The 21870-nt window shown below is 41.1% G+C and overlaps 1 long non-coding RNA gene across 2 annotated transcripts; it reads right to left on the bottom strand.

Moving 5' to 3' along the window:
* Positions 1 to 4357: 4357 nt before the first annotated feature.
* LOC137167762 (uncharacterized) lies at positions 4358 to 21447 on the bottom strand. Of its 2 annotated transcripts, XR_010924184.1 has the most exons (4): positions 21404 to 21443; positions 20995 to 21145; positions 8884 to 8961; positions 4358 to 5386 (listed from the first exon to the last, which is right to left on the bottom strand). It is a non-coding gene; the product is annotated as an uncharacterized lncRNA (long non-coding RNA). The 2 variants fall into 2 exon arrangements; XR_010924185.1 differs by lacking the exon at positions 20995 to 21145 and having other exon boundaries at positions 21404 to 21447.
* Positions 21448 to 21870: the final 423 nt, after the last annotated feature.

The raw sequence follows: 21870 nt of genomic DNA, 5'->3' as shown, positions 1-21870 counted from the left end.
CATCGTCCTTTTACCAGGACTACATTAAACTCAAGCCTCCCCCGTAAACCAAACATAAAATTAAGCTAATAATAAATCCACTTGGCATCATGAACTTAAGCCTGCTTAGGCGGGGTTTGGGCAGAGGGCCAATGGAAGTGAATTCCAGCCCAGCCACTAGCCCAAGCCAGTTAAACCACAGGTACTGAGAGCCAAAGCCTCCAAGCTGAAGCTAACTACAATGACAGGGAGCAAAGATCCTCAGAGATAACTGGGTCCTGGGCCTTAAAAATAATCCCCAGCACTTTTTGAATTGCAGAATCAAACAGAAATGCCATGTAGGGATTCGTGCACATCTCACATGCTAAGAGTCCTGTCTAGTGCAAGAAGTGGGCATTCTGCACTGATTAGGGCTCCCAGGTGGACCTGCAAGGCAACCCTGCCTACCATCAGCTCATCACTGGATGAAAGCCATTGCTGTGTCCCATTCACATAATTATGCCCTAAGTAGAGCTTTTATAACAAAAGTCCTGAAACAACTCATCTTTCCTGGGACACAATCCCTGGTGTAGCTTCTGATGACCCCATAGCAATATTCCAGGGCTGATCGTTAACCACTTCCCTTTGAACATGAACACGACAGACACACCAATGTTATTCATATCAGTTATTCAGCTAGACTGTGACTAGGACTATGCATTCATCCTGGGGAGAAGGAATCTCCCTTCAGCATTCTCACATGGACTACTCAAAGACTGGGTAGGTGTAGTTACCTGCTTACTCCCTGCCCATAGAAGGTGGAAGGAGAATGGACAGACTCAGCTGCTGCCCTTACTCACTGGCCAGAGGCATGAGCAAAGCCGTGAAACCTGGGGGTAGCAATTTACATTGGGGCTTTAGTACGGCAGCAAATTACTATCCCAGGAAGCAAGGAGAAAGCAAGAATTGAGACAGAGAAGGATATTCCTGGGAGCTTATGCACCATCTTTGCGCTTTGCTCAAGGTTGTATCTAAAGTCACCTTCTTCTAGCCTTTGCAGTGCTTGCTGAGCCACCCAGCAGCAGCTTCATCAGCAGCTGTATCTAAAGTCACCATCTAGCCCTAAATCTTACTTTCCTTCCATGCAGATGGCCACCTCCATGCTTTCAATTATAAATGGATTTATAAGCATTGGCATGAACAAAGCCTAAGGGACTAAATTCAAACTCGGTTTGCACTGGCTTCTGCTGCTGTACCCCCAGGTGTCTGGCCTACCCCAGCAGTAGAAAGTCTGCTGGGATATCAGCTATGGTACCACGTCTTCAGCATCCCCTCCACAGTGGGATGGACAGAATGGGCAAGTGCAACCCAGCAAGTGGCCAGGAAGGGAATATTGCAAGGGTGAATGGTGCAAGTGCTAATTCAGTGCACCCCCCCTTGCTGTCTCCACAGGGAAAATTCTATGAAGTTGTGGCTAGAAACTAAAACTGTCAACACACAACCAAAGCCCTAAATCAGGGTGGCAGTAATGTCTACCCTTCCTTCATGCACAGAATTACTACTTCCCTCTGCACTTAACTCACACCACTGTGTTAGACCACAGTCTAAAAGAAAACCATCTAGTATAGGAGCATGTACATTGAGGAAAACTGGTTGATTCATAGTGCTGTTAGAAGTAACAGAGAGAAAGAAAGGAGGATTTTCTCTACTATAATGGCCTGGCAACAAAACCACCATCTTACCGATTGAGAAAAACATTAGATATAAATAACAAATGGCAGCACACTTCTGCTGTAATGTGTTTAAATAAATGTAAGTTATAGACAGGAAAAAGAACTGAAAAATGTTTCTTCCTTTTTCAGAGATGATACTGCTAGCTGCATTCCTGGGCCTGGCTGCACCGCACAGGTAGGACGGGAGTTGGGTGGGAAACATTTTTCCAATCCCATGAACATTTTGAGATTTCTGAAATGTTTCTTGTCCTGAATCAGGATGAAAAGTAAAAAAAATCTCAAATATTTTTGCAAACTGAACAAAAAAAAATTTAGTTGATATCATTTGAACCATTCCAATTCAAATAATTTCAAAACTTTCATTTTGATTGACCTTTTTACTTCTGGGTGTGGGGGGTGATATTTCAAAGCCAGTTGAGTCCCGACAGCAACGTAAGCACTTAAGCTGATTTTAGTCCTTAAAATGGCACAAGTGTTCAAGACAAACTAAAGGCCAGATCCTGCAATCACAATGTAAATAAATAATAATAAATTCTACCACTGAATTTGGCCTAATATATTTAAAACAATCTGGCAATCAAACAAGATTAGATAATTGTGTCGGTTTCTCATTGCTAAATCATGTACACTAGGACTACACATGAAGTAAGTTGCAATGTAACACAGAATAAAGGTATAAGAATCTGACCCATCATTAATTAACTAATGGTTGATGGATTCATTCTGATTAAATCAACTTTAATATATTTCATGTACTGATTATATTTATAAAGACACAATAATTAGAATCAATTCCTAGGTTCATGTATAAAATATTTGACTCACGCAAGCAAATGCAAGAAAAACGATTGTACGTTCCTCTATTTTAGACTCCAGATTTAGCTTCTCTGTCAACTGACGAGGCAGATCGACAGGAGGATATTGTTGACAAGCACAATGCTCTAAGGTGAGGGGTGATACCAACCGCTAGCAACATGTTGAGGATGGTAAGAATTTGCAACGGCATAGCATAGAATGCCATTTGAATCCTTTCTTCCATAAGATGTTGGAGAACGTAGGAGTTATCAAGGGAAGGGAGCAGGTTGAGGGTGACAAATCTAGCTGTTCATGAACAATGATGACTCCCTTGGAAGCGAAGGGAAAAACCACTAGCTCTGGTCTCCCAGGCTTGTCTTGTGATATGCTCTCCATCTAGCTAATCACCATGATATGTAGCTTCCTCCTCAGGTGTGCAGCGAGTGAGCTGCTCCTCCTTCTTCTACTATCCAAAGGAAAGAGAAGGAATTGTCAAAAAGATTTTAAGCACCGAAAATGCAGTTTCCAAGTGTATGTTCTCTTACTAAGAGATACACAACTGAACACCTTGTGTTTCTCATTTCATTAAGGAATGGAGTCCTGCAGCTGAAGGAACGCCAAGAGTTGGGCAAATGAGTGTATTTTATCTCACAGTCCCCAAGACAGAAGAAAAACTAGTAAATAAAGTGTCAGTTTTAAATGAATAATGCATCATTCCACCCATTATGTTAACAGTTCTCAGATAATATAACTTCATTCATATTTAAGTGGTATTAATATTTTGCTGAATGAATAGCACTTAACACTGGAGTGTATGGATTCATCTATTCTGCAATAAGATTTCATGATATTGACAATTAAGCAACATTTTTAACATAGACCAAATTTCAACATTAAAGAAATAATGAAAAACTGTTTAACTTTTGAAGCAAATTTGGGAAAAATTTTCAGTTTTTTAGATTAATCACCTTCCAATTCCCCTCCTCCCACTCCTTATCCCCAAACATGTTTAATGATATGAAAAATACTACGTGTGACAGTAAATCATTTTCCTTAAGGTCATTTACATTTGTTAGAGTGATGAACAGTGCTGTTGTTATTTTTTATTTATGACTGATTGAAGGCTGGACCCAAAAGGAAACCTTGGACATGAATAGTCCTGACACATGAGAAAGTTTGAATCCAGATCCAAATTTAGGCTTTGATTCTGATCTATATTGTACCAGTTTTATACTGGTTTTTATTCCAATTACTTCTGTAGAGTTATTCCTGAATTAAGAATCTTTACAAGAAAACCTCTTCTCCCAACATTTTCATACCAAAAAGCAGGGTGGATTAACAGCAGCTCCTTGAAATATGGACATAGTTTATGGAGGAAACTAGAATGCTGGGTCAGTAGGAGACTATACAGCAGGCATTGGACCAGGAACCAGGATGCCATGTCAAAGATGTTGTCCATGCTGGCAGCAATGTCTGTCCAGAGTGGGTGGATCTCAGAGTTTTTGGGATCTCTTGGCATTTTGGAGGTCTGGGCTCTGCTAATTTATTGCTGCTATGAGGTTCAGATAAACATCTGGATCTTTGAATACTTATGAGAACCACAGGTAACCTTTGAACCTTTGGGATTTACCCACATTATTCACTCATGACCTGGATAGTGCCATAGGGCAGGGTTGTAGAGTGTAGGTATTCAGGAAATGAAACAGATTCTTCCCTCCACGCTCTCCTGGAAATTCCTGAATCTGCTGCTGGTTCTCCCCACATGCTGAAGTTCTTGCATTTTCTTAAACCTACATCATCAGGTTTCATGAATGGTTCTCTTTTCCTTTTCAGCCGTGGACTGTGGTGAAAATTTCTACATGTCAAGGGCACCCAATTCATGGTCAGATGCAATTCAAGCCTGGTACAATGAGGTGGTAAATTTCACATATGGCATTGGGCCAATCGGACCAAATGCAGAGATTCTCCATTATACTCAGATAAAGACTATAGAACCACTTGTTACATTCATGTTTTAATTCATACAGGGGTAGGAGAAATAACAGCCTCAATATATTTAAAGGGAATAAACACCAGGTAGGATAAGAATTATTCCAACAGAGTAAAAGTAATAGAACAAACAACAGAATAAAAATATGGAAACTGTAGACTACATGTTATGGCCAACTTCCTCACAGTGAGGTCTGTTAGACCAAGGGAAGTGGTGGACACACTGTGGCTTTGATAATTTGAAACTAGGCTAGACCACGTTCATTTAAGCAGTAGGGAACAATACTGCTGTAGCAGAGATATAGACTAGATAATTTACTGGATTTTTTTCTTGTGGGATTAAAGTTATTCTTGTTGTACTGATGGCAGAATCAGGCCCTAAATTGTTATCATCTTTCCCTTCCATAATTTCTTCAGACACACACACTCACTCACATGCACTAATTTTAAATTAACCAAATTAACTCTCCTAATTAATGGGATTAATCCTGGTGTGAGACGCTACTCTGCGTGAGTAAGAGTGCCAAAATCTGACTCAGTGAAAAAGGGGCTGTTGGAAGAATGGGATCAACAAGCCTATTCTTGAAAGTAATTATCAAAGTAATTATCACACAAGGGAGAAAGGATTATGGGAGGGGAAATGTTTTTCTATTAACAAACAGAGAGCTGTCACCTAAATTACTTTTAAATCATCTGTCATTTCTGTATTACTCATCAAATTACTCATTCAATACTAGCAACTTGTTTTGGCTTTTATTACTTTTGCTTCATATAAAATACTGTTTAGCCAACTTCCATGGAATGTCTTTATCAGCATTGTTTGTCCATAGAGTCTTGATGCGGCAAGCAGTGTTTGAAATGCTGCAGAAGATCTAGAACACTCAGTTATATTTTGAAGAGGTGAAGTTTCTCTGGTAGAAATAGACAATATAGAGATCTGAGAAGCAATTTTAGTTAAAACAACAACAACAAAATTTCTGAGGCTCACAAACAGTCTAGTGGAATGAGTAAAAACCATTCATACAAGGAGGTGGAATTTCACTGAGAATGAAATTGGCCCTCTCTCTCTCTCATTCTTACATTCAGTGAGGCACTTACCTGGTTTCTTTCCACCTCACTGTCAGAGAGCATGAGTGTTATACATAATACATGATCTGTCTCTCACCTGTGTGGAAGAGTTGTTGCATTGTGCATTGAGCAGAAACAGTGTGTGAAAATGAACCCACAGTTACCATAGCCTCCTTTTAGTTCCACTGTAACATGACTTCTCCTTTAAGCACTCTGCCTACAGCATAAGGGCCCTGATTCAGCAGAGCACTTAGGTACATGCTTAACTAAGTACATGCTTATGACCCTTTAGTTTCAATGGTCTTTAAGCAAATGCTTAAAGTTGAGCACCTGATTAAGTATTTTGCTAAATCAAGGCCAAAAGCATGAGCAGTGAATGGACCAGTCATTTATTTTACACCTGTCAAAAAGGTATTAGCTATTTATATGGCTATCAAGAACATCCACAATTATAATTTATACATTTAGACTAATCCTAAATCAAGCTGCCCTTGGCTGGATGTCAGCAGGCTGCTGTGTTTGGATCCCACTTACTGGGTTCATGTGCTTCTTAAGTTTCCTGGGTCTGATTAGTCTTGTGTTATCTATTCTAAAGTAAAGAATAATTGTGTTAGAACTGAGCATGTTTTGTTGTTAAATCACCCATAAACATTTCCACAGAGTGTTTTTTTTTTCCAGAATCCAGAGTTAAAATTAGGAGTTTGATCATTGTATTATAGTTACCCTTATTAGTATCTACTTTATAGTAGCACATACGTAAGCAGAATATAACCACGATCAATGTCCCATTGTTCTAGGAATTGTGAAGACATGAAGTGCAAAAGGCAATCCCTGCTCCAAAGAGAGCACAGTCTTCATTTGTGACAGGATGCAAAAGATGGATGAAATCACAGAAGATGAGGGTTGGAAGGGACCTCAGGAGGTCATCTAGTCCAACCCCCTGCTCAAAGCAGGACTAACCTCAGCTAAAGCATCCCAGCCAGGGCTTTGTCAAGCCACAGCTTAAATATCTCTAAAGATGGAAATTCCACCACCTCCCTAGGTAACCCATTCCAGGGCTTCACCACCCTCCTAGTGAAAAACATTTTTCCTAATATCCAACCTACACCTCCCCCATTGCAACTTGAGACCATTGCTCCTTGTTCTGTCATCTACTACCATTGAGAACAGCCTAACTCCATCCTCCCTGGAACCTCCTTTCAGGTAGTTAAAGGCTGCTATCAAATCCCCCTTCATTCTTCTTTTGCAGATTAAATAAGCCTAGTTCCCTCAGCCTCTCCTCTAAGTCTTATGCTCCAGCCCCCTACTCATTTTTGTTGCCCTCTGCTGGACTCTCTCCAACTTGTCCACATCCTTTTGTAGTGGAGGACCCAAAACTGGACACAATACTCCAAACGCGGCTCATCAATGTCAAATAGAGGGGAATAATCACTTCCCTCGATCTGCTGGCAATGCCTCCCAATATGCTATTAGTCTTCTTGGCAACCAGGGCACACTGCTGACTCATATCCAGCTTCTTGTCCACTGTAACCCCCAGGTCCTTTTCTGCAGAATTGCTGCCTAGCCCATCAGTCCCCAGTCTGTAGCTGTGCATGGGATTCTTCCGTCCTAAGTGCAGGACTCTGCACTTGTCCTTGTTGAACCTCATCAGATTTCTTTTGGCCCAATCCTTCAATTTGTCTAAGTCACTCTGTATCCTATCCCTACCTTCCAGGGTATCTACCACACCCCCTAGCTTAGTGTCATCTGCTGACAGTGAACAGGGATAACAGAGAGGATGGTCACCCAAACTACATGAACAAGCATCTCAAACCGGTTATCAAGAGAAAACATAAATCATACAAGGAACAGAAGAAGGGATGGATCAGCAGGGAAAGCTCTCTCTTGGAAGTCAGAAAGTGTAACGAAAAAGTGAAAACTGCCAAAAGTGAAGCAGAGTTGGACCTTCAAAGGAAATTAAAATCAATAGTAAAAGGTTCTTTACCCATATAAATAAAAAGAAAACAAGGAAAGGAGAAGTGGGATCGCTAAGCACTGAGGAGGGGGGGAAGATTGTAGACAATAATTGTATTTTATCTTACATTTATTGTTTGATGTTCTGATTAACTAACATGTCATGTCATACATAATCATGGCATGCTAACTAAAGTTAAATTGTCGGATTATAGGACTACAAGATTGACCAGTAGTTAGAAGGAATAATTATGTATTTGGTATCTAACTGACGAAGGGTGAAACCCCAGGCCTACAGGCTGAGGTTTGAAGGATTTTAGCTTAGCTATTTTAGGCCTTAGAGAGAAGAAATGTTGACATAAGTAAGTGACCAAAGAATAACTCGATGCCATAAGATTATGGGAAAAGATGTACCAAGGGGTGAAATTGCAAAAAAAAAAAATTGTCCAGCAGATTAATTTTAATTCACAAAAATGATTTAGAAGCACATTTGTCTCTAACATGTACCTTAACTGCAGGCTACAGGTTGTGCGTCAATGCTAATGAGAATAAAAGGAAGTATACACAACCTATAGAAAACGGGATAACTCAGTTTTTGGGACACCAGACTAATAAGGAAAAAGAGGGTTGACTCTTTCATGTACATGCACAGAACATAGGTATAGTCAGAATAACATTATAAAAAGAGAGTGCCCAGATTGGGAAAATTGAGCTTCCTATGGGAAAAATCCAGCAAGAACCATCTCTCCACTGATGATCACTCCATGAAAGACCCATCAGGCTCTAACGCTATCTAGGCGGAGGTGAGTCTGACTGTAGCTATAATTATTGCATTGCTATATTTAGGATTTGTATATGCTGTGCTGGTAACTTTAATAAAATTGATAAAAGATATTAGACCTTGTTCTTGTGATTCTCTGTGCTATTTTCCTCGCTTTTCAAGTGTTCCTATGAGCTCTAGATCTGAAACAAGCGGCAGTGGTAACACTGTTGAACTCGAGACTGTAACTACCAGAGCCAAACCCATATAATATTACTGAATTTACTTTAAATAAAAGGCTACAAGATTAAAAATAACTGAGACATGGCCCAACACCTAAATGAATATTTTGCCTTAGTTTTTAATAAGAGTAATGATGACCTTAGGGGTAGTGGCAGAGTGGATAATAGGAATGAGGATGTGGAAGTAGAAATTACCCCATCTGTCAATTCACACCCTGATGATCTGGAACAAGCAGTAAGCATACATGTGAACATGATAAAATCACATGCTGTACCTCTAGGCACATGGGGTGAACTGGAGATAGAACTGGCTAATGATAAAATGCTGAAAGCAAGCAATACAGGCTATAATGAAAGCAGGGGGAAGGGGAAATCATGCTCTCACCTGCGTATTTCCGGTATAGAAATGAGCTCTGGGTGATCTCAGGAGTGGCCTTGGAGAGGACACAGATCATAGTTCCCACTGGAATCAGAAAGGAAATATTGGATGAATACACAAAGTGCACCTTGGAATTACCAAATCAAAAAAGAGAATTGAGAAATTGTATTCTGGCCACAGATAAGTAGTGACAAAGAAATGGTGAGGAGGTCTAGAACATCCTTTACTGGGGATAATGCTCTTTGCTTAACCTTAAATCAGGCCTATATATTTTAGTTTTATTTAATTGAGAGCTCCACTCAAGTTTTCAACTAGATTTGGGTCAGTAATGTATTAGGATGCTAAACACGTAGCTGAGTGAATTATGTCAATTGCCACCAGCCACATACCAGTATGATTCCTTTTCCTTTGGCCATGTTGGGTTGGTAGGGTTAATTTCACAGTGAAAAAAAATGGGAGACTTAGGGACACACATTTTAAGATCCCCTTCAAACCTAGTTTGGGTTACCAGTGACCAAAGGTTTTTTGGTTTTGTGTTTTTTAAACACGCTAGACAAAGGGCTGAAAGCTGGGGGGCCAGTAGGGGTATATGGGAAATTGCAATAGGATAACAGGTGAAACAAGGTGAAAATAATGGAACAACCTACTGCTAAACATCTTAGATATCTATACACTAATGAAAGGAGTATGGTGAATAAAGAGGAAAAATCAGAAGTCTTAGTACACAAACAAAAGTGACTTAAATCAGCACCACAGAGACTTGGTGGGATGAATCTTGTGACTGAACTATGGGCATAGAGGCATATAGGTTGTTCAGGAAGGACAGGCTGAGGAAAAAGGGTAGAAGTGTTGCACTGTATATACTTTCTTCATATGCTTGTTCTGAGTTTCAGAGAGAGGTGAGACCTGTTGAAAGTGTCTGATGATAAAAGGGGAAGGGGAAACAGGGATTATGTCATTGTAGGGGTCTACTATAGACCACCAAATTAGAAGGAGGTGATGGATGAGGCATTTCTACAACAAACAACAGATAAATCCAAAGCACAAGACCTAGTGGTAATGGGGGACTTTTACTACCCAGATATCTGTTGGAAAAGCAAAATGGCACAACACATACTATCCAACAAGAAGCGCTCCCCAACAGATTCCAAGAACTAATTTCCAGGCATGAAAGAACCAACCCAAGGGGTGGCCATTTTAGACTTGATTCTGGCCAAACAGGAGGTATTGATTGTGAGTCTGATGGTGGAAGGCAAGTTAGGTGAAAGTGATCATGAAACGGTAGAAGGAGAGAGAGCAGCAGAATAAAGACAATGGACTTCAAAAAAGCAGACTTTAATAAACTCAGAGAATTGGTAGGCATGGTCCCATAGGAAGGGTATCTAAAGGGGAAAGTATTTCTGGGGAGCTGGCAGTTTCTCAGATAATATTAAAGGCACAACAAACTATCCCAAAGTGGAGGGCAGATAGGAAGAATAGTAAGAGGCCAATATGGCTGCATCAGGAGCTCTTTAATAACCTGAAAATCAAACAAGAATCCTACAAGAGTGGCTGATTGCTAAGGATGGGTATAAATGAACAGAAAAAGCATAAAGGGACAAAATCAAAAAGGATAAAGTACCAAACAAGTTACATCTAGCAAGAAACATGAAAGGTAATAAGAAGATGTTCTATAAATACATTAGGAGCAAGAAAAAAAGATGAAGGAAAGCATAGGCCCATTACGTATAGGGGAAGGGAGAGCAAATAACAGATCACACGGAGAAGGCTGAAGTGTTTTACACCTATTTTGCTTCAGCCTTCACTAACAAGGTTAATTGTGACCAGATGCTTAATGCAATTAATATTATCAAGAAAGAAGTGTCTTGAGTCAGAAGAGGGAAAGAATTGGTTAAAGAATATTTAGACAAGTTAGATGTATTCAAGATAGCCGGACCTGACCAAATTCACCTTAGAGCAAGTAAGGAGCTAGCCAAAGCATCTCAGAATCTTTAGTGATCATTTCTGAGAACTCATGGAGGACAAGTGAAGTGCTGGAGAAAGACAAACATAGAACCTATCACTTAACAGGAAGAAAAAAGAATTATAGACCAGGGGAATTATAGACCAGTCAGCCTAACTTCAATACCCAGAAAGATACTGGAACAAGTTTATTGTTTAATAATGTGTACGCACCTAGAGGATAGTAACATGATAAGTAATAGCCAACAGCAATAGCTATAGCCAATAGCCATGGATATTAGAAAAATCTTTCTAACTATAAGGACAGTGAAGTACTAGAATAAGCTTCCAAGGGAAGTTGTGGAATCCACATCATTGCAGTTTTTAAGAACAGATAAGACAAACATCTGCCAGGGATGATCTAGGCATACTCGATCCTACCTTCATGTGGGGGGATGATCAGTGTTTCTCAACGACCAGTCCATGGACCGGCACTGGTTCCTGAGATCTCCCTGACACAGTATAGGAAGCCAGTGGTATCAAAAAGGTTGAGAAACACTAGATTAGATGACCTCTTGAGATCCTTTCCAGCTCCACATTTCCATAATGCTATGACAATTCAATGGGGAATCCAGTGCTAATGAGCCACATTTCAATTTCTTCCAGGGCACCCATCACTGTCTTAATTGAGCTCCTCACTTATATTCCTTAATTTATCCCCCCAACACCCCTGTGGGGTAGGGAAATAGTAGCATTCAATTTAAATCGGGAACTGAGGAACAAAGGACCAGGCTTTTAAAGGTACTTATGCACCTAGAGATGTAGATACACATGCAGTGGGATTTTCAAAAGCACCTCAGCATCTATCCCACATCTTCAGATGCATAAAGACCTTTAAAAATCTGGCCCTAAATTACTTGCTCAAGGTCTCACTGGGAGTCTGTGGTACAACTAGGAACTGAACCGACCTCTTCTACATCTAGGCAAATGCCTGAACCACAAGACCGTCCTTCCTTTCATGGCATAGTTTAATCCCCAGTGTACATTTTGATACTCTTGGACATATTTCTAAATGTTCTTTATCTCTCTATAAACTCTTAAAGAGCAAATGAAAATTCTTTCACTTGTTTAAAGAGCTCATGCTGATCTACAGATCATTGACCTTTCCTCCTACCAGTTAGTAAAGGTGTTAAGGAAGGAGATAAGTAGTTGTATAACTGAGATCCTTTGTGGTGAATGTTGACTTATTTAGGTGCCCATAGGGACATTCTCTGATTTAAAATAAACTAGTGTGTGGTCAATCGGTGCCTGCTGAAAACTTAAAATCAACAATGTTATTGGAAATGGGGAAAAAATAGAGAAGGAAGTAACAAGTAGATTAACCTTGTTCTAAAATGATTACTTAGTATTTAGTCTTTCATTATGCCAAGATCTCTAGCTATGGTTCAGTTAACTTCTTCAGAATAAGACAAACATAGTAATAATAATAGTCTTAAACTATGTTCTCTGGCCTATGTTTGGATTAATATTGCCAACTACGATAATCTAAATTCTTTTCCAATTGTTGTTGAAGTGGAGTGTTGAAAACATGAGGTACTACAGATTGGAATCAGGTGACATTACAAAGTAAACATATACTGTGGTCCAGTATAAATATGTAATTGAAGTATCTCTTCTAAATATGTAGACACCAACACTAGTAACTTGAGGAGGATGAATGATTTTCTCTGTGGGCGTGAACCTATAATCCACACACAACAATCATAGAAAAGTAGGACTGGAAGGGACCTTGCTAGGCCATCTAATCCAGTCCCCTGCGCTGAGGCAGGACTAAGTATACTCTGTAGCATCCCTGACAGGCACTTGTCTAACTTTTTCTTAAAACCTCTGACAATGGAGATTCCATAACCTCCCCAGGCAATTTATTCCAGTGGTTAACTACCCTTGCAGTAAGGCAGTTTTTCCTAATGTCTAATCTAAATCTCCCTTGCTACAATTTCAGCCCATTACTTTTGTCCTGTCCTGTCATCATGGTTAAGGAGAACAACTTATCATCCTCCTTTGCATATTTGAAGGCTGTTATGTCCCCACTCAGTCTTCTCCTCTCAAGAATAAACAAACCCAGTTTTTTTCCAATCTTTCCTCATAGGTCATGTTTTCTTGACCTTTAATCATTGCTGTTGCTCTCCTTTGGACTTTCATCAATCTGTCCACATCTTTCCTGAAGCACAGTGCTCAGAACTGGACACAATACTCCAGGTGAGGCTTTATCAGTGCTGAGTAGAGTGGAAGCATTACTTCTCAGGTCTTGCTTACAACACTCCTGCTAATACATCCCAGAATGATATTTGCTTTTTTGCAGCAGTTACATCGACACCTCTTTATTTGTGATCCACTATAATTCTCAGACCCTTTTCTGCACAATTCCGTTGTAGGAAGTTATTTCCCATTTTCTATTTGTGCAATTGATTATCCCTTCTTAAGTGGAATATTTTGCATTTTTCTTCATTGAATTTCTTCCTACTTGTTTCAGACCATTTTGAATTCTAATTCTGTCCACCAAAGCACTTGCACCCCTCTCCCCCCCCCCCCCCCCCCCCCAGGTTGGTATTGTCCACAAATTTTATAAGTGTACTCTCTGTACTATTATCCCAATCATTTATGAAGATATTTAATAGAACCAGCCCCAGAACAGATCCCTGTGGGACCCCACTCAATATGCACTTCCAGCTTGATTGTGAACCATTGATAACTATGCTTTGAGTATGCTTTTACAACTGGCTGTACGCCTACCTTATAGCTGGATTGCCTAGGCTATATTTCTCAAGTGTGTTTATGAGAAGGTCATGTGAGATAGTATCAAAAGCCTTACTAAAGTGGAGATATATCACATCTACTGCTTCCCCCTTATCCAGAAGTCTTGTTATCCTGACAAAGGAGGCTATTAGGTTGATTTATGAAATAGGAACCAGAAGCTTTGGATCTTAACCCGAGACTGATGGCAAATATAATCATGCTGGGTTTATCTGTGACACAGCAATACGGCACTATACAGGGGAAGATCACCCCACCACTCTCCTGTACAGCAATATAGATCTTGCCTGCACTGGCAGTCTGGGGACAGACCCCGTGTTGCTGTTCCTCCCACAGTGGGAGGGGAGAGGCTAGGATGAAGGAGAGGAAATATGTGGCATCAGGGTTCCATCTCCTATGCATCCACCACCACAGCTGTGCTCGTATAGGGATGCAGTACACAGACTGCATCTACCAATGGGATAACAAAGCATACTCCCCCGCTTGGGAAACACTGGTGTGCAGGAGGAATTGTGAACCTGAAGAATGCAAAGTTGCATACAGGCAATATGCTGGGCCCCAAGTATCCCCAGCAGAATCCACGCCTTGTCCACCCTTCCCCCAAAACGGTGTTCCACATCTGCAGCTAAGTGATACCGGTGCTCATGTTTGTGAAAAATAACCTTGGAACTAGAAACAGTATAAACCAATGCAATGACATCATTCCAAGTCTTCAGACACCCCAAAACAACTGATCGAAGGAGGGTGCACTGTTCCTTTTCCACCGTAGTGTGTAAACTCTGAAACCTACAGCTGACAATGTAAATATTAACTATTTCGACTGCTGGGTCTGGAAGAAGCAGGGCACTCCAGAGAAGCAGCTTGGGAGTCAAGGCCCTGTTTCAGAATAGGAAAGACTGAAAGGTAGCCCAGAAAAGGCTGGGAATTGAGCCCAGAGGCTGGAATAGAAAGCCAAGTGGGATAGAAGACATTTTTACTTGTTTGGACTATGTAACCCTAGAAGGGATTAATGCTTTAGTTAGTGACTTGGCCAAAGGGCTAAATCACATCTCCACACAGCATAGGGAAGGGTGAGGTGGCCCACAGCGGGGGTGGAAATTGAGGCAGGGAGTGTAATGTCACACTTGGCCATCAGGTGGTGCTGTGGGGCAGCCACACTTGTGACCATTGTATTAGGGATTGCAAGAGATAGTTGCTGCCCTCTCTGCCATGGGGTATTTTCATGTAGTTATGGAGGACAATGTAAGGCACTTTTACTAGCCTCCATTTACTTAACACTGAATGTCTATGATACTGAACTTATAGTGGTGCATTTCCTTCCATCCCACATCTCATCAGCACAAGTAGGAATTTTTGTATTGACTTCAGCAAGGGTGGGAGCAGACCCTACCCCCCATCTCACTTGACAAATCCTGCCTGGCTCCAACTCCTCTCGGTCCCATGTTCACAGTTTGCAATCTACAAGTCTACATGACAGTTACACAATATACAATGTGCTGAACTGCACCTTTGCTTGTGTTAGGGGTACTCCTGCAAGAGGAATAGCCGAGTTCTAACAAAGATCACAAGCCCATTGTACTAGGTGCTGTACAATCAGAGGTGTTCCGGCCCTAAAGGGCTTGCATTTAAGCAGTCAAGACAGCAACAGGTAGGAGCAAGGAATCGTCATCCGCCATTTACAGAGGGGGAAGTGAGGCACAGAGAAATTAAGTCATTTGCCCAAGGCTTGACAAGAAGCCTGTGAGAATCAGGAACTAAAGAAGGGTTTTCCTTGTGCCACTGCTGTATTTTAACCACAAGATCAGCCTTCCTCTTTGTTATATAACTGTAGGGAATAATCTTCGCTGGTAAGGAGGCATCAGGATGACCTAAGAGTCTCCTCCATCTCTAATTTGACTGAATATATTGTACTTACTGAAAAATACACTAACTTCATAGTAGGACTACAATTGCTATCTCAACCCAAAATGTATTAATTTTAGAACAGTTCTTTCCTGTGGTGATAAACATTTTATTCAATGGGAAGGGGAAGAGAAGGGGACCTTCAACAGGTATTGGTAGCAATAGGGAAATATATCACCATAAAGTGGAGAAATCTGATATTACAGTAATGGCAACCCAGACACCTACATTGAGCAGGATATTTTTTTCCACTGATGCAGAAACATACCAAGAGTAAAGCTGATCCAGTAAATCTTTCCTGCTCAGGCCTTGGCTAGCATTGAAACACACTGAAGTCTGGTATAGCATTTGAATGACATTTCTGGTATTTAAAATGTGGGAGCACCCTCTGGTGGCTAATTTTCATCTGTAAATTTGTAGTTGTAAAGTTTGTGGATTTAATTGTTTCCTCAGCTACATAGGTGCAAGTCTGATTGCAGTCACCATCTGCCACGTGGCTCAATGCTGCTCTGAGTTACATGGTAGTACATTTATCTTGGGAATATAGCTGGTGACTCTGCGATGGCAACCATTGTCACTTTTTTAATCAACCTCTTCTCCCACTTTGCTAAAGCACCCAGGGTGTAACATATTATTGCCAAGGAGATGAAAAAGAAAATACATTAGTTTTTTTATATGTCTGAATTTAATGAGGAGGAGAGGCGGCAAACCAACTAAGTAAACACAGATACACAGTGTGTGTTTCCTTAGGCATGAAGCCAAAGATTGATTTGGGCCCCCTGAGTCTAGAAAATAGGAGTTTCAAAATGTTAAGTACGATTCGTAACATCTATCATGGTTAGCAGTTTGCACCACATGTGCCTGGGGTTACTCTGAGAGTGAAACCAGGCAAAGTTGTGTCAGAGCCCAGACAGGACTAGAAGTATGAGAGGAAAGTGATTCGTACTTTGGCTTGGAATGCTCCTCTGTGGTAAGCTAGCATCCATTGACTTCTCCAACCCAGCACAAAGCGTAGGTGAGGAAGGTCTGGGAAGGAGGAAAGTGCCTCAAACGTATCACACAATGGCCAGAGGATGACAGATTGGAACTAATGCTACGGCACTGGTGAGTTAATTGAGATAGAATATATGGGCCCAAGAGGTTAATGTTGAACAGCTTCAGGGTCATGTTAACACCTTCAATCTGCTTAGTACCATAGCACACAAACCCCCACAGCATTAATTCATTAAAATCTGTTATTAAAGATTTAGAAAAGGAAAAACAGTTAAAGCCTTTAAAATTGAGCATGAAAGCTTTTAACATTCCTTGTTTCCTTTCCGTTTAGCTGAACAGTTTTTAGGAAGAAATTCCCCATATTTGACACTTAGATGTTATTAAAGATAGTCTCCGCCAGAAGGACTGTGGTTAAGTTAGCTGAGAGGGATTGGAGCTGTTAAAAAATTGAAGACAAAGACAGAACACCCACTACAAGGAAGAGCAAAGAACAGCAAAAATAGAAGATACAGTGGCAGTGTATATGTGGTGACACACCACAGTCAAAACATACCGCATCCCCACTGCAGTGTGTAGCTACATGCGTCAGTGAAAGACTGTGGCAGAAGGGACGCATTGGGGAAAGGCTTCCACAGATTTCCCACAGCCAGAACCCTTCACAGCAGCAGAAATCGAGAGACAAAGGAAGCCGCGTCTCCTTGCTGGCAGAGACTTCCCACCAGCAGGGAGCTGGCAGCCTTCCCCCTCTGCCGGAGTCTTTTCCTGCAGTGGGGAAGAGCTCTGGCAGAACACTACATGGCTAAAAATGGCAGAAAACATGCCGTATAGATGCACCTTTACCTGCAGCCTTTCTGGCAATGCATAGCATACATGTACATGGAATCCCCTTAGCCCAGGTACAAATAGCAGAGTAGAGTGAGAGGCATGGCTTGAGCACGTAGAAAGCATGTGAGGTATATACCTGGACAAGTACCCACACCTGTTCAGCATGCGTTTACTCTTCTTATCTAAACCATGCCTCACCATTTAATCTGCTATTTATACCTGTGCTACAAAGGCTATGTTCAAGGGAGTTGGCAGTTTTCCAGAGACATTAAGAGCACAAGAGCAAACTATCCCACTGCATAGAAAAGTTTGGAAGCATGGCAAGAGACCACCCTGGTTTACCCAGGAGATCTTGAATGATCTGAAACTCAGAAGAGAGTCCTACAAAGATTGGAAAGTAGATCAAATTACAAGGGAACAAACAAGTATGTAAGGACAAAATTAAAAAGGCCAAGGCACAAAAGGAGATTAAACTAGCTAGAGACAAAGGATAACAAGAAAATGTTCTACAAATACATTCAAAGCTAAAGATGAAGTACAGGGTAGGGCCGTTACTCAATGAGGGGGAAAAGCAATAGCTGAAGACGTAGTGTCCAAGACAAGATAATGATGTCACTTTCTCTGCAACCCATGAATCTTGCCATACATCCTCTGCCATAAATCCCTCACCAAGTAAACTTGCAACAGGCGCCGTGAGGGCAAACGACTACGTGGTGGATTAAACATGTCGTTAATTAACAGTAGATGTGGCATATCATGCAGTTTCCTCACAAGTTTTGTTACGTTTCCCTCACTGAAAACACTGGTCAAAGCAATATTGCAGAGAACTAGTAACCATGGTAAAAGAGTAGATTTAAGTGTGCCTGCAATAATATGCAGGGTGGAATTTAGTTGTACATCAAAGAATCATTTAGATAATGGCAGAGTACACAAATTTTGAGGATGATACTAATCTGGGAGGGCTTGCAAGTTCTTTGGAGGATAGGATTAAAATTCAGAATGATCAGATCACTTCTCCAATTTGTCCAGAAGTAAACAGGATGAAGTTTAATAAGGACAAATTAAAAGTACTCCACTTAGGAAGGAACAATCAGTTCCACACATACAAAATGGGCAATGACTCCCTAGAAAGGAGTCCTGCAGAAAGGGATCTGAGGGTCATAGCTAGATATTGGTCAATAGTGTAACAAACATCCTTCTGGGATGTATTAGCAGGAGTGTGGTAAGCATGACACAAGTAGTAATTCTTTTGCTTTACTCTGCGCTGATTAGGCCTTAACGGGAGTATTACGTCCCGTTCCAGGCACATATCAGGAAAGATATGGACAAATTGGAGACAGTCCAGAGAAGAGCAACAAAAATGATTAAAGGTGAAAACATGACTTGAGGGAAGATTGAAACAATTGGGTTTGTATGGACTAAGTTTATATTTGTCTTCCTTTTAGTGCTTGTCAGTCAACGTGTTATAGGTTATTGCTGTACTTCATGATTTTTTTTTACTTTCCCACAGTTACCAATGAACTCATAATTAGGTTAGGCCAAATTACTACACCAGCACCCTGCAGCAGCATGAGTTACCTCATAGAATGTGTTTATTAATTGTTGGTTCTCAGAATCATTGTTGTCCACTCTTCCTTTCACTATATATATATTTTTTTTAAACTGCCAGGGCTTGGTGTGATGACTTGGAAAGTATTACCCTTCAAGGGTGCCCAGGGTAGTGTATATTTTCACAGATTTCTGGGTGGTGGCTCAAGCCAGGGTTATATAAGTCTTTAGAAAAAAAATCCATGAAAATTTAACCTGGGCCCTTTCTGCTACCAACACTCGGAAGAAGAGTCATTCTCACCTCTATAGAATGAGATTCTACAGTAACACCTCAAATTCTATAGGAGTTAAGACAGTTAAGAAAGTTAAGAAAGGAGTTAAGAAAGGCATCTCCATTTAGACCAATCAAACACCACAAGTGAGGGAGAGGTTAAATGCTGGGCTGGCTTCTTTCCTACAACACAAAAAGGAGGGATTGCATGAAAACTTTCATTATCCCCCCCACACACACACACACGGAAAATTGAAATTTAAGTAAATTGACAAAACTGAAATTTGAACATTACCAAAATTAGGGTTTAAGTATAATTACTCAGGACTGGTTAAACTATAACACTGATTTGTAAAAGATTCAAGTTTTTCAAGCTCTGTATTAATGCAGTGCTAGATACTTCACCCAGAAATCCAAGACCCACTGTTGTATAAATGCAATACTATATCCCTACCACAAAAAGTTGAGCCAGGACCTTACAGCTTCCTCTATGCTGGTGGATCCCCTTCTATTTCAAGGGGATTCCACATCATGGTGGCAGGCTCTGTTCATGTGCAAGCACTGCTAGGATGAAGGCCTTGGTTATGAGTCATCATATGTGATGAGACACACAGATTGGAGAAAGGCTACAGTTAATGAGCAGGCTTAGCACTGCAGGCAGTAATTACAGATCTGCTGAGATAAGAGGCGGTCTGAAATGTCAGACAACTTTGGTTTGAGGGAATGGCCGCAAACCAAAATTGTGGCTTGCTTCCTTTTCCAGTCTTAACTATAAAATGCTCAGTATAGCCATCTATTATTACAAAGGACCCTAATGGCAAACTACTGGCTACACTGACATCAAACAGAATAATGACTTCACCATCATTACATTCAGCCTTTATTCCTCTCCAAATCTAGAAGGAAGAATTTAATATGGCGTAGTGTGTGTGGGGGGGGGTGTTAAAGAAGAAACCAAAACTGTTTTTAACATTAGTGTGTGGGTGACTAGTACACACTACCCAGTGTACAAAATTTAAGCCTCAAAGGAAGTTTCTAACTAGCTCTTTTTGTTTAGACTGACTAATGATAATGACTAGGTGCCATCTAGGAAGATATTTATGAAAGATCCCAGCTCTCAGTTCCTCCTCTTTCAAGCTAGACACCCGATTTGGCAAAATAATCTTCAGTGAATGTTTTCATAGTTTGGGGGAGACATCATTGAACCTGCTCACTGTAGCTTTTGCCCTTCATTTAAGATACCTTATCTGCTTCTTACAGCTACTTTATGAAAAAATAGACTCCACCCCCAGAACACATGCTTGTCACTGTCTAAAACAGATACGCATGCACCAACTCAGGAATCTGAAATGTGGGAGAGAGAAGGGGGTGCCCTCTGCATGCACATGATAAATACCACAGAGAAAAGACTGAAGACAGCAGCAGACACACCCTGAACAAGCAGTTCCTGAGAGCATGCTTTTGGGCAGGTGTTAGCTGAAGTTAAGATTGCCCTCCCTCCAGGATTGTCCTGGCACCTCCAGGAATTAAATATTAACCCTTAATTAAAAATTGTCTCATGTGATGAGACTTCCAGGAATACATCCAACCAAAACTAGCAACCCTGGAGAAATGGGGCTTAAACCTGTGAGCAAAGAAACAGGTCCTGTTGTGAAATTCTTCCTGTGTTCAGGAGAATGGGACTTCATACAAAATTAGATCTCTGTCAAAAATAAGCTGACTCCATACATTCCTCCTCTTCATGGAAATAACCCACCCCCAAATTTTGAATAGCTGCTCAGGTTAAAATGGGTGATAAAGCACCCATTATATTGCACCCTCACCTTTTGCGCACTGCCTTATGTTTAGAGACAATACTGCAGGAAGTCATCTTTAGAAAATCCTGCTGGCCACTTTCTTGGCCTTACAAACAGCCTGTCACTGTCCAAGTCTACCATGGCTTGGTCCTTCAGCCAGCTCACTTGAAAGTTTAATCTATACACAGGGTAACAAACATTCCAACGGTCAGTCCAAACCAGACCTCCAGACTACAAACTTCTTCTGCCCCCTCTCTGGGCCAAGCTAATTTCTGCTCTGCCTCTCCTCCTCTGCCCTGCAGTGTTCCTTCCAGGCTGCTCTGTCCCCAGCAGCGTTCCCCACAATGCCTCTCTTCCTGGGAACTCTGGCACCTAACCTCAGACTTCCTGACCATTGACAAGCCCTGCCACAGGGCTTCCCCCACAGAAGCCTAACCTGCTTCTAGCCAGCCTATTCTGTAGGGAGGCTCTCCTTATTCCTTGATCTCCTTCCACTGACTCATTCAGCTCTGTTTAAGTAGTCCTCCACAGCTGGGAGGGGGTGGGGGGGTGGCAATCATTCTAATTAAGCTCCATCACACCCAGCTGGGTTGACTAATTACCCCTAAATTCTAGATCATTGGGCCAGGCTGAGGAATAGCTGCTGGGTCACAGGCGAGGCTGAGCCCAGTTTGTCTTAAGGGCCAGCCACCCGGTGATTGCATCTATTGTTTCAAATGGCTTGTTGTGGAAAGAGCACTAGTTCTATAAGGACATTAGGCATCTGGAGACTGGTGACAGTTTTGATTTTCAAAATGGGTGATGGCACTATTAACAGCATAAAAGAATTTTGTATGAAGAGATCTCTTTCATATTTTAAGTGCTTCAGTGCACTAGCGAGTATGGCAGCAAGTAAAAAGAAAC

Source organism: Emydura macquarii, unplaced genomic scaffold, assembly GCF_026122565.2.
Source record: "Emydura macquarii macquarii isolate MOO-44397 ecotype Brisbane River unplaced genomic scaffold, CSIRO-AGI_Emac_v2 contig_2986, whole genome shotgun sequence".
Classification (NCBI taxonomy): domain Eukaryota; kingdom Metazoa; phylum Chordata; order Testudines; family Chelidae; genus Emydura; species Emydura macquarii.
This window is presented reverse-complemented; position numbering and strand designations above follow the sequence as displayed.